The sequence below is a fragment of the Notothenia rossii genome (genome assembly GCF_949606895.1).
Source record: "Notothenia rossii genome assembly, chromosome: 8".
Taxonomy (NCBI): domain Eukaryota; kingdom Metazoa; phylum Chordata; class Actinopteri; order Perciformes; family Nototheniidae; genus Notothenia; species Notothenia rossii.
Window position 1 is genome coordinate 6009683 of NC_136906.1, and position 14484 is coordinate 6024166.

Below are 14484 nucleotides of genomic sequence, written 5' to 3' on the forward strand. Positions count from 1 at the left end.
GCCTGATCAATGCCTGTAGAGCCATGCAAATTAAGCCGATAGTCGATGGGGTCGGGGTTGAACGTCCTCTGATCAAAATGCACACTGCGCTAAAAAACCCCCGGGACTAAAGCATTCATCTGTATGCTCCACCTTGAACCATTATCCTGACCCTTAAGCAAGCCTGGCGTGAGATACAGAGCAAAGAAAAGCCTTTGGAAGTTTTACACCATCCATCACCGAGCTTTTAGGAAAGCACTCAGGGAGGCGGGAAACACACGCAGGTGAGATCAGACGGGATGTTTTCAGCGGCGCTCTGCGGGGACGAGGCGAGGAAACTAAAATAAAAACAGCTGTGGTGGAGATGCCTCATGCATCAACAATGTCTTACCTTGTGTTTCGCCAGCCAAAGTCTCATCCCGGCGTCTCAGAAGTAGCATGATGGTGCGGCCTGGGACTCCTCTCTCCCTCTCATAGCCTCAGACTGAGGGAGGCTGAACTGAACGGGAGAGAAACAGAAAAACAACATCAATATTGATTTCAAGATGCAGAAAGAATGAGCAGAAAAGTTAGCAATTGTTCTTTTTAAAAGGCTCGAAGCACAATGAAACCCAGAAGACTCTTGCTGAAACTTTCAGATGTCTATCCAGCAAGATGGTCTCCTTGATTAATACATGACACCTCATTATCAAGATACCAAACAGAGAGGTGCAGGAATGAGTCATTAAACACAGAAGTGAGTTGAATGAGTCAGCATTTTAGCACTTCCGGTTGCCCTTTTCTCAAAGTCAATGGTTGAAGTCAAACATTTTCAGATGTATCTTTTGTTTAATGCCCTTAATAAGGTGTCCGAGTTTAATTAATGATACGTCTTTATCAGGATACCTAAGACAGTGAAGCAGGAATGAGTTTTAATACCCGGAAATTAATTTGCATTTCCGGGGCCCCTAGTCTTAAAGTCCACTGTCTCTGAATGTGTTGTTGGTTAGATTTGTTCGTCTTGAAGTCAACGTTTCTCAGATTTATTCTTGGTGTAATGGCTTGATTAAGGTGTCCACGATTAATTTATGAAATCAGTTCTGGTTTTGTGTGTAGTTAGAAGCTTAACTAAGGTAGGATTACATTACATGTTACTTGTTAGACGCTTTACATAGTCAATACTGTGGGCAATCCCCACAGGAGCAATTTGGGGTAAAGTGTCTCAGGGACACAACGACACACTGACTGCAGTGGGGTTTGAACCTGTGACCACCTGATCCCCAGACCAAGGCACTAGCCACTGCGCCACATGGCTAACACAAGCTTACGAGATTTCTCAGATCTGTTCTACGACATAAAATACCTCAGTTAATACCCCACTGGTGAACCTCTGAAGGTTCTACTGTATGTGTCATAAATAAGGGTGGTTACTAACAAGTAACGACGACTAAACGTCATCACGACAATTATTAGCTAACTTAGCGGTGGTGACGTGAAGTCATGTGACCGTGATGCAGTTCCTTTATAGCCTAACGTTAGCTTTTTGCTTCTGGTGATTGCATTTCAGCTTCATAAAGTAAAGTGGTGTTGATATAGGGAGATTATCCTGCCGATCAAAAAGTGTAAGTATAAACGTTTGCTTATGTTCGGCAATATTCCAAATTCCAAAACATCCAATTAGCTTTTCGTCAAGGGAACCATGCGATGCTAAATTCCTGTCTGGCTACAAACATACGTCGTCACTGCACCACTCTATTTGGCTTTTGTTGAAGCAAATTCAGATGTCCATGAGCGTTTTAATCTCTCCTCCACGTCGTAATCCTTTCAGTTGATTGGGAACAAAGAGTTGGCACTGGGAGGGGAGGAAACTCACAGCAGTTTTAGGTAAAATCCTCGACGGGTCAAGAGGGTAAAGCAGCAATTTCGAGGTAATTGTACTCCACAGGAGCAGCTTCACTAGGGCTCTCCCCTTCGCTCCTCCGAAGACACGTTTGGCGTCGCTTGTTTTTCCGACGTCCGCCAGTCTGTTATTGGAAAAGCAGAAGATGGAGGGCGGAGGGTTAGAAACGGGTCACAGTCTGTTAGACTCTAATGAAAACCAGAATGCTCTCTGCAACCTCTGACCTGCCCCCTCAGAATGAATAATGATTCAATGAGGTGAATTTAAAACGCCTAACTCAATCTGAATAAAGCTATTTCTGCTAGAGGTGGGAGAAGTACTCAGATCTTGAGTAAAAGCCGAAGTATTCGGATCTTGTACTTGAGTAAAAGTAGAAGTACTCAGATCTTGTACTTGAGTAAAAGTAGAAGTATTCAGATCTTGTACTTGAGTAAAGTAGAAGTATTCAGATCTTGTACTTGAGTAAAAGTAGAAGTACTCAGATCTTGTTCTTCAGTAAAAGTAGAAGTACTCAGATCTTGTTCTTGAGTAAAAGTAGAAGTACTCAGATCTTGTACTTGAGTAAAAGTAGAAGTACTCAGATTTTGTACTTGAGTAAAAGTAGAAGTACTCAGATCTTGTACTTAGTAAAAGTAGAAGTACTCAGATCTTGTACTTGAGTAAAAGTAGAAGTACTCAGATCTTGTACTTGAGTAAAAGTAGAAGTACTCAGATCTTGTACTTGAGTAAAAGTAGAAGTACTCAGATCTTGTACTTGAGTAAAAGTAGAAGTACTCAGATTTTGTACTTGAGTAAAAGTAGAAGTACTCAGATTTGTACTTGAGTAAAAGTAGAAGTACTCAGATCTTCTACTTGAGTAAAAGTAGAAGTACTCAGATCTTGTACTTGAGTAAAAGTAGAAGTACTCAGATCTTCTACTTGAGTAAAAGTAGAAGTACTCAGATCTTGTACTTGAGTAAAAGTAGAAGTACCAGAGTGTAGGAATACTCTGTTTCAGTAAAAGTCCTGCATTCAAAATGTTCCTCAAGTAAAAGTAGAAAAGTATTCTCATCAAAATATAGTGAAAGTAGCGACAGTAAAAGTAGTCATTGTGCAGATTGGTCCATTTCAGAATAATATATATTATGATATGTTTTATAATGATTGATCATGAAAGTGTTCTCAAAGCTGGTAAAGGTGCAGCTAGTTTGAATGACTTTGTATACTGCAGGGTAGCTTGTGGATTTACTCCAGGTGGAACTAAAGTCTGATTTAACACTTGATTAGATTTCACATCCACATCTGAGAAGTAACTAAAGGGATTAAATACATGTAGTGGAGTCAAAGTACAAAGTAACATAACATAGAAATACTTAAGTACATTTTGAGAGACTGAACTTAGTTAATTTACACCTCTGATTTCTACTCTGTAAAACAACGCCTCATTAATTCGTTTAAATGCATCTCACATCTCTCTTCAGTGAACTGTGTGTGTGAGCGAGGGTAGAGGAGAATCCAGCCCAGTGTTATAAATAATACATTTCCTCCCAAATTTGCTGTAGTACTAAATTGTCTTTGACTTCATCCCCCCCGAAAACCGCCCAACTACAGCACGTACTAGATCAGAAGAATAATAAATAGCTTTTATTAATCCAGATTATACAAACGCTATGAACCCCACACAGAGTCCATATGAGGGTGTGAATTGAAGAGCCATACTTAGGTAAATTAATGATTAATTGAAATATGTCGATGAATAATAAAGGACTCTCTGCGGGGTAACAGATTGTACTTTTCATATTTAATAGATTGATGGGCCCTCGCGCAAATTGCACAACATGTACACACACGCAGTAATCACGGATTTGTCACGTGTTCTTTGCAACCCTTCACGAAACAGAAGAGGTGAACGTACAGTAGATTAAAACATCAAAGCAGCCCCAGGATTTCTTAGCTTCCACTAATCCCACAAAGGGTGCTAAATGTTGCTTTCCTGTACACACTTCCATATCTTCTTCTCATGGACAGTGTCTCCGTCAATACAAGTCCTCTTAATCAGCTCAGATGAATTATTGAGAAGCCCTTTTTATATCAGATCATGACCCATATTCCACTCGCTTCAAGTGAATGTGCTGCCAATGAAATCGAGAAGTACTTCTTTTTTTAAGTCGCCCCACATAGCTCGCTCGCTATTGGTCGAACAGGATTCAGACGCACACTTTGCAGAAAGTCACGAGAGTCATATGATGCTCTGCGGACCGATTTAACAACATGATGGACATGGAGATACACACAATGTGAATCTGAGGTTTTTATAAACACTCGCGGTTAATCTGGAAAAAAAGTACGCAAATTCATCACATTACCAACCTTGACCTAAAGTTGCTCTGGCAATACCTACATTTACCATGAATTGATGGCAGTGAAAAGGCAAAGAAAGCGGAGAAATCGGCACAAGCTACATGTGTTTACTGACTGGAGACGTGGAGTCTACTTTTATATAACATTACAAGATTCTTATTATTACATGATATGCTTATTGTGCTCATGAGATTGCTATGACTATAGAATAAATAGACACAATCACTAACCCCAGGTTCTGATGGGTTAAATACCAACGAGGGGAATAGTCAGAAGAAAGTTTAGCTTGCAATATTGAAAGTAGCAAGTTCGAGTGCAGAGACTGAGAGAACACAAAGAGGTAGTCAGACCAGCACACCGCACCGGCCTTCACTTTGTATGAAAGCTAGGAAGCAACATTATGGTTTCCCGCTATATCTGAAGAGACGTTAGAGAAAACAAATTAGTATGATGGTGCCAGAGTAGGGAGGGACTTCCACAGGCCGGCCGAATGCTGATTGGAGGATCGTGTTGCCAAGAGACTCGATCTGAGTCAGCGCACCAACCAAAGGGAACCAAGTCTAAACCGCGGTATCTCTTCATCTAGTCTTGACCAATCATAAATGTACGGGAAACGCCCTGTGTAATAAAATGTATTGTCGTACGAGGTTCGAGGCTCTTGACGGATTTGGTGGTTACAGATTACAGCTTTGCTGCCTGTGATTCCCAAGACGTGATGAGTCTTTGGCCAAGTAATATATATCTTTTGCTCTCTTTACAATAAATAGTTAAACTTAGAAGTTGTCTGTCTTTGCTGGAATTCTGAACCCAACAGAGACCGCTGGATATCAGTAAGAACCGTCACGACAAAACGGGCGAAACGCAGGAAAGGCATATTTGCAAACCACGCGTCAGTTCCTTGAGATGCACAAGAGTGGGCGATAACCACTGATAATGGTTCCAATATGATAGCGGCAGAGAATATTCCCTTTGTAACTCACATGCAATCACTTTACAGATACTACTTCGACCATGTGTTTAGCGTACATTATACAGAGGGCGATCAGAGCGTCTCTCTTTTACAGCTGGTTTGTCGATGTCGAAAATGTAAATAATTCCGAAATCATGTTAGAAAACCCTAACAATTAGTCATGCCTTTCTTTATCACATCACCACACGTGTATTTAGTTAAAATACACGTAAATACTAGCATAGACTAGCAACTAATTGTTATTTTTCTGAATCGATTGACAGCACTGGTTTAACCCCTAACTCCAATCATTTTTGATTTTGACTACATATGGATTTCAATGACTACTTTTTTACGATGTTGTATTTTAGTGTTGCCTCTGTGTTTAGAGTCCTGTCTGTCTGTAACTTTGTGTGGTAGTGTTACCACTGAACAGGTCTCTCTTGAAAATGAGAATTCGTTGTCTGACGTTGCTTTAAAAATACAGCGATCCCTACAGTGGAAGTTACTTGAAGATAAGATATCTAATATTGCCGGTTTCATTAACTCCGACGCTCAGAGGCGGACGCAGGAGTCGTATTGTCGTCTCATTAGGTGTAGCACATTCGGAGGAAGGAAAGACGGAGAGAGAATCCGTAGGAAGAGGGGATGGGATTATGAATCTCCTTATACCCTGCTGTCTCCTCTCCTGGCCTGTTTATCAATGACGACTGCAAACACGGTGCCTGAGAAATCTCTTAAGCTCTGTTTGGAGACTTTTGGCAGGCTCCTTTTTCCACGTAAGCCTCTGGCATCAGACACTAAAAATTGACAGCAGGCTTGAAATATGTGCTCGTGCCCCCCGGTCACCAATCAAATTTGGTGGCCATGCTTACACAAACATTATTCATTCAGAATTAGGATATTACACTAAAGAACAAACATTAACTACGTGTCACTTTTGGCAGGAACGTTCGTTTAGAAATACCAGGAATAGGATGCTACTTTCCTGGAAAAAGATAAAAAAACATTCTTGTCTTTCTCATAAATGATCACAAATACAATCGAGAGTAGAGTAGAAACTAATGGTCAACTACATAATAGAAAAATAATCACTTATTGCTTATTTGCCAATGTATTAATACTTTAAAAGTAATTGCCTCTCTCGTTTAAATGAAATCAATACCTTCTGGTTATTGACTCACAAAATAAGACATTTTAAGTCATCACCTTGAACTCAAAAAACTGGGATGGACATGTTTCACTATTTGTTTAGATTATATAACACAATTAAATCAACTTATCTAGAAAACATTAGTTGTTAGCTGCAGACCCTAATCCATAACATGACAAAAACCTACGATTCCACCCATAATCGCCAACAAATCACCATTCTTTTATTTGCATAAAAATGTAATTTCTAAATAGTTTAGACAACTAAAAGATCAATTAGAATGTAACCATCTATTTCTGATATTTATAATTCATTTAATCAATTTATCAATGTATCTATAATAATGGAAATAATGGCCAAATGCATGACCTGACCAAAAAACTATGTTTCTCTCCGAACTCGTCAACAAATCACCATTAAAACTGCAACAAAGTGAAGTTTCTAAACTGTGTAGACACCCAAAGGATTGGTTAACACTTTAAAAACACCCATTTTCTGACATTATAACACGATTAAATGGATTCATCTAGAAAATAATCTGCAGATTAATCGGTAATGGGAATTATCCTAATCCAAAACCTATACAATGTATGGCTATGTTTTCCTCCATCGTCACCAACAGAACACCTCTGTGCAGTTCTTGCATCAAGGTGAGGTTTCCATACTGTTCATTTTGACACTCAAAAGATCGGTTAAAACCATCCACTTTCGGACATTTTACAACGCGATCAAATCGATTTCTCTACATCCATCCATCCATCTTCTCCCGCTTATCCGTGGTCGGGTCTCGGAGGTAGCAGTTCCAGCAGAGAGCCCCAAACTTTCTTTTCCCTGGCCACATCAACCAGCTCTGACTGGGGGGTCCCAAGGCGCTCCCAGGCCAGCGAAGAGATATAATCTCTCCACCTGGTTCTAGGTCTACCCCTTGGTCTCTTCCCAGCTGGACGTGCCTGGAACACCTCCCTAGGGAGGCGCCCAGGTGGCATCCTAACTAGGTGCCCGAATCACCTCAACTGGCTCCTTTCGACGCGAAGGAGGAGCGGTTCAACTCCGAGTCCCTCCAGGATGACCGAACTTCTCACCTTATCCCTAAGGGAGACACCAGCCACCCTGCGGAGAAAACCCATCTCGGCCGCTTGTACCCGCGATCTCGTTCTTTCGGTCATGACCCATCCTTCATGACCATAGGTGAGGGATTTCTCTACAGCTTCGGCCAATTAATCGTTAATGGAGGTGATCGTAACTTTCAACCCCAACCCTAAAACTGACAAATCAATTTTTTTCACCGACAAATAACCACCGTATTTGTATCAAAGGGATGTTTCTAAACTGATAATGGAAGTAGTAGTTGCAGCACTAATCCAAAACCTGACAAATAACTGCGTTTCCCGCCATAATCGCCATCGAATGCATCAAAGGGAAGTTTCCAATCGGTTCTTTCGGATACTCCTAGGACTGGTCAACCTTTGCATCACTATCGTCAAATCTACAGTTTTCCAGCAAAATGGGACAAAACCAACTCATCAGCACCAGTTTTGCTTCTGTATCCCTCTACTACAGTCAAGGATATTACATTGTACATTAAGTGCCTCATATAATTGCATCAAAGTGATGGTTACAAGTTGTTTGTTTGAACACTCAAAGGATCTATTTCCAGATATTTTATAGTGCGATTAAAAAAACAATTGGCGGATTGATCGATAATTAAAGTAATAGTTGCAGCCCTAATCCAAAACCTTCTAAAAAAACGTGTTCCTCGCCATAATCGCCAACGAATGCATACATTTGATGTTTCATTTGGACACTCACAGGATTGGTTAAAACCTACCCATCCATTCTACATTTTAAAATGCAAATTAAATCAATTCATCTAGAAAATTATCAACAGATTAATTGATCATGGAAGTAACAGCTGCAGCCCTAATCCAAAACTTGACAAAGAGATTTTTTTCCCACAATGGTCGCCAATATACTCACACCCAATAGATATTTATAAACACTCAAAGGATTGGCTAAAAATAACCCATCCACCTTTGCATAACTAAAGTCAAACAACTACAGATTTCCAGCTAAAATGGGACAAAACCATCCCATCAACGCCAGTTTTGCTTCTGCCTCCCCCTACCCCATTATCAAGAACATTACATCACAAAGCCAGTGTCTCCTCTTCATGGAGACCGTACTGTCCTTGTGACGGTTACAGTAAAACACAGCCGTGTGTCAGAGGCAGACGTCCATTTTGCAGCAGGCAGCTTTGACAGCTCTGACACACTACCTGAGCTTAAGTGCCCATCTGTAGAGCCACTACAGGGGTCACATGTGTGCAGAGCAGAATGGGTAATGGTCCCGGGTTAAGGGAGCAGGTCCCAGGTGGGTTTCACAGGTACAGAGCCTGTAACCTTGACTGTGCAGTGACACACACACACACACACACACACACACACACACACACACACACACACACACACACACACACACACACACACACACACACACACACACACACACACACACACACACACACACACACACACACACACACACACACACACACACACACACACACACACACACACACACACACACACACACACACACACACACACATTGTATAAATCCAGAGTGCTGTCAGCCAAATGATGGGAAAGTTAATCAGAGAAAAGGGGTCAATCGTCGATGCACCTATGATGGATAGATGGACAAAGTGTCAGAGTGTGTGTGTAGAGAATGTGTGAGTGTGTGTGTGTGTGAGTGTGTGTGTGTGTGTAGAGAGTGGGCTGAGTGGCATTTTGCTGCAGACACACTGCCTCTAAGATTTATTTTCAACACTAAAAGATATTCTCCCGCTGTGAAGCACTTTGTGTTTCTTTGAAAGATAAATATAATTGCATTGAGAAAAGCATTGAGGGCAATGCAGTCTGTCTCTTTATGCAGATTACCTTATTGATCTGCCTATATATTCCACACACACACACACACACACACACACACACACACACACACACACACACACACACACACACACACACACACACACACACACACACACACACACACACACACACACACACACACACACACACACACACACACACACACACACACACACACACACACACACACACACACACCTCAGCTTTAATTAAGAGCGTGGAGCAGTGCTGAGCAGATGATTTGATAGGCAGAAGTGGCTGCTCTGTCAGGTGGAGTGTGGCTAATAAGTCCAGGAGAAGGATGGATGGGAATATTTTAATGAATAAAATGTATTGTAAAAAAAATACAAAAGAATAAATGATGAAGTCTGAGGGAAATGACTGATAATCCACCATTTATAGTCCACCTAACCCTCGTACATCTCACACACACACACACACACACACACACACACACACACACACACACACACACACACACACACACACACACACACACACACACACACACACACACACACACACACACACACACACACACACAGTATTAATTATATAAAAGAATACTATTGAAATCTACATCCATTAATCATCCAAAACATGCAACAGCAATAGCATGTGTGGATTTAAAGCGCCGTACTCACCTATTTAACCCCTTAATAATAAGAATATTAACTAATGGATTTTGTAGGCCGGAGAAATTGTACGGATCGTATATTACAGCAACTCAAAGACAAAGATGTTGCTCGAGTCTTTAATCCGCGTTAAGTGAAATCCCATTAAGATTCAATGGTCGAAAATGGAAATCAGCTTCAGTCCATTAGAAAAAAAAGGGTCCAGAATTTAGGACAGTTTTACTAAATGTTAATTTTTTTTTTCTTTTTCAATCAAATCCAGGATTTAAAGGGTAATTCCACGGGAAAGCTGCTATATCCAGAGTCGCTCAAAAAGTCCCACTTGTCATTATCTTCGTGTAATGAAGTGGAGAATTCTCCTTTAGGGTAAAGAAATATGTATAAAAAGAGAAGGAGATGAACAAGGGAATGAGTTGTGTTTGCATCTGTCTAATGCCTCTCACACACCACACACACACAAACACACACACACACACACACACACACACACCAGATTATCACTTTACAGCCAGCCTATCTTAGTTTTTTCGTAAATGCTAAATTATTCCCCGACACTATCTCGATAAACAGAAGTAGTCGAGGTGAGGAATTGCTCAAATTACGTCACAAAGTAATGCAAGCAAGTCAATGACGTGTGAGAGGTGAAGACATGTTTGACACTACGGATGAAACTAAATCAATGAGTGGATACAGAGGGGGGTGGAAGGATGGGAAAAAATGATGCGGAAAGTGAAATTAAATGAGATTAAGAAGTGAGATTAAAAAGGTGAAAAAAGAAAACGGGGGAAACAAACGGGGAAAAATCCTTTGGATGATGAAGCCAGGTTTTCTTTTTGTCTAGTCCATTCTCTTTGAGTGCTTGTGTGTGTCTGTCTGCGGAAATGAGTGTCAGTTTAGAAGGAGAGGAGACAGAGAGGGAGGGAGGGAGGGAGGGAGGGAAGGAGGGCAGGAAGTGTAAAAACACAGATGACAGAAATCGGACGAGCGCTGGATTACAAATTTGCTTTTTCAACAATTTGGCCTTTCCTCACTTTGAGCTCACCTGGCGAGGCGAGGGAACTGAAACGCACCTGGGTTTCATAACAATGTGCATTTCTTCCCCAAACTCAGATGTGTTTTAGCAGCAAGATGGCAAACAAAAGGACACATGTGTGGAGGACGGTGTGTATTTAAAAAAAGGGGGGTGTTTCACACGTTTTTAATGGAAGACTTTTTGCAACAACACAGACATGAGGCAGTCACAAACATGTCACTTTTTTGGCAGGAACGTTGGTTTAGAAATATAAAAAAATAGGAGGCTATATCCTTGAAAAAAGCTCAAAAATACACTCTTGTCTTTCTTATCGATAATCACGAATACAATCCAGGTTATTTTGTTAATGGATTTATGATTAAAAGCACATTTGTCATGCATTGTCAGTCCCTCAAGTGTGGAAATGTGCTGGTTTTCTGTCATTTTAAACTGGATATCTTTGGGTTCTGGAGTGACGAAACAAGACATTTAAAGTCCACACAGACGTGAAGTGTGTTCCCGTGATGGCGGCTGGAGAAGGTGTCTGCTTGATGAGTCACTTGGTGTGTTGAGAACATGAGAGAAAAGTCAGGAAACACAGATAAATGTATGCAGCGGGGTGACGTGAAGATGACATGGCATGAGGCAAGGCATCAGCTGATGGGGAGGGGGAGCCATGGTTACACCACAGATTGTAGGCCGCGCGTGTGTGTGTGTGTGTGTGTGTGTGTGTGTGTGACAATACACAGAAAGAAACAGAGACAGACGCTAAATAGACCTACCTATGGTTAGAATAAAGAAGCGCCCCAAAAAGATGCATAGGAGGAAGGTGGGAGGAAAAAAGAGGAGGGGGAAATAGGAAATAAGAGAATGTACAAAAGTGAATAAATAGAAATTAATGTCCTTAAATGGGAGGAAATTAAAACAGTGGGGGAGCCAGAGAAGTAGACAAAGTTACGGGTGGACAGCGAGTGGAGGGGGGGAGGGAGGGGAGGGGAGGAGGGAGGAGGGAGCGTGGGTTGCAAAGGCAGTGAGAGCGATGGACAAGGGAAGGGAAGACTGAATGAAATAAATAAAAAGGGGAGAGAATAAAAAAAATAAAATAAAAAAGTCCCCCTCCTCTTTCTCTTTTTCTCTCTCCCTCCTTGTCTGGCTCATAAATAGAAGAAATTGTTGACCAGGTAAATGGCGAAATAGATGAGGAGACAGAGGACGGAGAGAGCGAGCAAATGAAAAGGCAAAGCACCTCCCAGGAGCGCGATGAGGAAAAAAAAGAACAAAAAACGAAAGATAAAAGCAAATACTCCAGTGGCCTCCGTTGTCTCCAGTCTGAGTGCGGAAGGGGGGATTGGCGAGTGCCAGTTGTTCCCCTTCCCCGGCTGCCTTTCTTCTGTCTCTCCTCCCAAAAAACACTTCCCATCCAGATTGACACACACCAAAAAGAAAATCCCTTGTTCTCCTCCTCTAGCCTCTCTGAACTCTGGTCTGACTCACACAGGTTAGACGGTGTTGCAGCAGGGGTGTGTGAGGACGAGGAGATACAAAAAGACCTTTCTGCTGCTGCTGTAGTGAAGCGCTGCCCGCCTCATGAGGAAGGATACTGAGCCCCCCTCTCTCTCTCTTTCTCTCTCTCTCTCCCGCCCATCCCTGCGAAAAAAGATGGGAGGAGGGCCCACCTCGCTGCATTAGTATTCATTGAAAGAGTGTGAGAGAGAGAGAGATGAGGAAGAGGAGGAGGAGGAGGAGGAGGAGGAGGGAGTGCAACACATGTCGAGGAACACGCCGGTGTGTGAAACTGATAAGAGGCTGGCTCCCCCTACAGTCATCAATACACAGGCTCTGATGATGGGAACGTGTCGTTTTGTGAATCTAAATGATCATTAAAAACACTACTTACTCAATACACATGTGGTGTTGGAATAGAGAAGCTTTTTCTACTTTCTTATGATATGATTTGTGATGTTTTGGCATGAAGTCTGAACATCTTCCGACACTTCGTTAAAGTGAGGACAAAGCCACTGTCACACATTAAAGGTGGGGTAGGTAAGTTTGAGAAACCGGCTCGAGATACACTTGTTGTTATATTCCATGGAATGCTCTTAACATCCCGATAGCAATGAATATCTGAAGGGCTTTGACAAAAAATACATAACAAAATATCATCTCTGGAAGCCGTGGCGCTGTAAAAAGCACGACCAATCATCTGAGCCGGCCCGGCTAAAGTAACTGGATGGCCTACCTGCCTGTCAGCCTTCCATCTGTGCACAAACTTATCTCGTGCCCTCATTGGTCATGTGAGCGTTCGTGTGTGTTGGAGGAGGGGCTCTGTAAGGAAGTGGCAGATTCCTTCCGGTTGTGTATTTTCAAATTCTAGTGCACTCGAACTGGTTTCTCCCAAGTTACCTACCCGCCTTTAAGGTTTACAGCTTCATGCAGAAATGCAGAAAAAACATACACACTAAAATGTGGAGATTTCCTGCTTTTCTCTGTTTCATATCCAATTAAAATCTGATTTATAATATAATACCCAATAGTATTTGGTTGCCATACTTAAAAAAAACAGCCTTAGGATTTACTCTAAAGAACCAACATAAACTACGAGGTCACTTTTGATGTAGAAATAGGCACGATAAGATGCTACTCAACCAAATAACTGGGTCTATGATCATAAATATAGCAGCAACAAGTGAAAGATAATTGCCTATTACTGTTTCGGTAATGAATCAATCTGTAAAAGTGATTTCCCTGCCTCTCAGGTATGGATATAAATTGAATATTACATTAAAGTTCATATCTTCGAAAAAAAATAAGTCATTACCTAAGATTTGAGAAACGAGGATGGGCATGTTTGACTATTTTCAGACACTTTATAACGCAATTAAACATAATAATAAAAAATAATCGTCATATTAAACAATATTGCAAGTATTTGTTAGTTACTGGACTGATCCATAACCTGACGGAAAGCTACGTTTCCCGGCACGATCGTCAAAAAAACTGTATTAAACAAAACGTCTTTGGGTTTTTGACGGAAAAAGCAAGACATTTAAATCCATCACCTTAGATTTGAGACGCTGGGATGGATATGTTTTGCAATTTTCTGTCATTTTATCAAACGATTCAATCGATTTATCCAGAGAATAATCCATACATTAATCAAAAATGGAAGTAGTTGCAGCCCTAATCCATAACCTGACAAAAAGCTATGTTTCATGCCATAATCGCCTTCAAATCACCAACACATTTGCATTAAATTGATGTTTCCATTCAGACATCTAGGCTTCAAAAGGATGGGATAAGAGTTAACAATCCACCTTTGCATAATTATAGTTAATTACTTGCAGTTTCCGAGCTAAATGGGACATAACCAATCAATAACCAACCCGTGTTATGCCCTCTTAGATGAAACGTCTCTCCGCAGCGTCACTCAGATATCCCTTTAATCCACCAACAGAATACTAAATAACTCAAATACAAAGTGTGTGTTTATCATCAGTGTGTGACTGCTCCGTCAATGCTTCACACTCTCTGTGCTTTTTAAGAAGGAATTTGGGTTCACAATGTCTGCGGTGTTGTGAAAGCAGACGGATCCTCTCCTCTGCAT

General features: G+C 41.3%; 1 long non-coding RNA gene across 2 annotated transcripts; it reads right to left on the reverse strand.

The window, feature by feature from the left end:
• Positions 1-367: 367 nt before the first annotated feature.
• Positions 368-12486, reverse strand: LOC307014588. 2 transcript variants are annotated; one of them, XR_013801261.1, is made up of 3 exons: positions 12127-12486; positions 1832-1982; positions 368-478 (listed from the first exon to the last, which is right to left on the reverse strand). It is a non-coding gene; the product is annotated as an uncharacterized lncRNA (long non-coding RNA). The 2 variants fall into 2 exon arrangements; XR_013801262.1 differs by having other exon boundaries at positions 11663-12486.
• Between the last annotated feature and the right edge of the window lie 1998 nt (positions 12487-14484).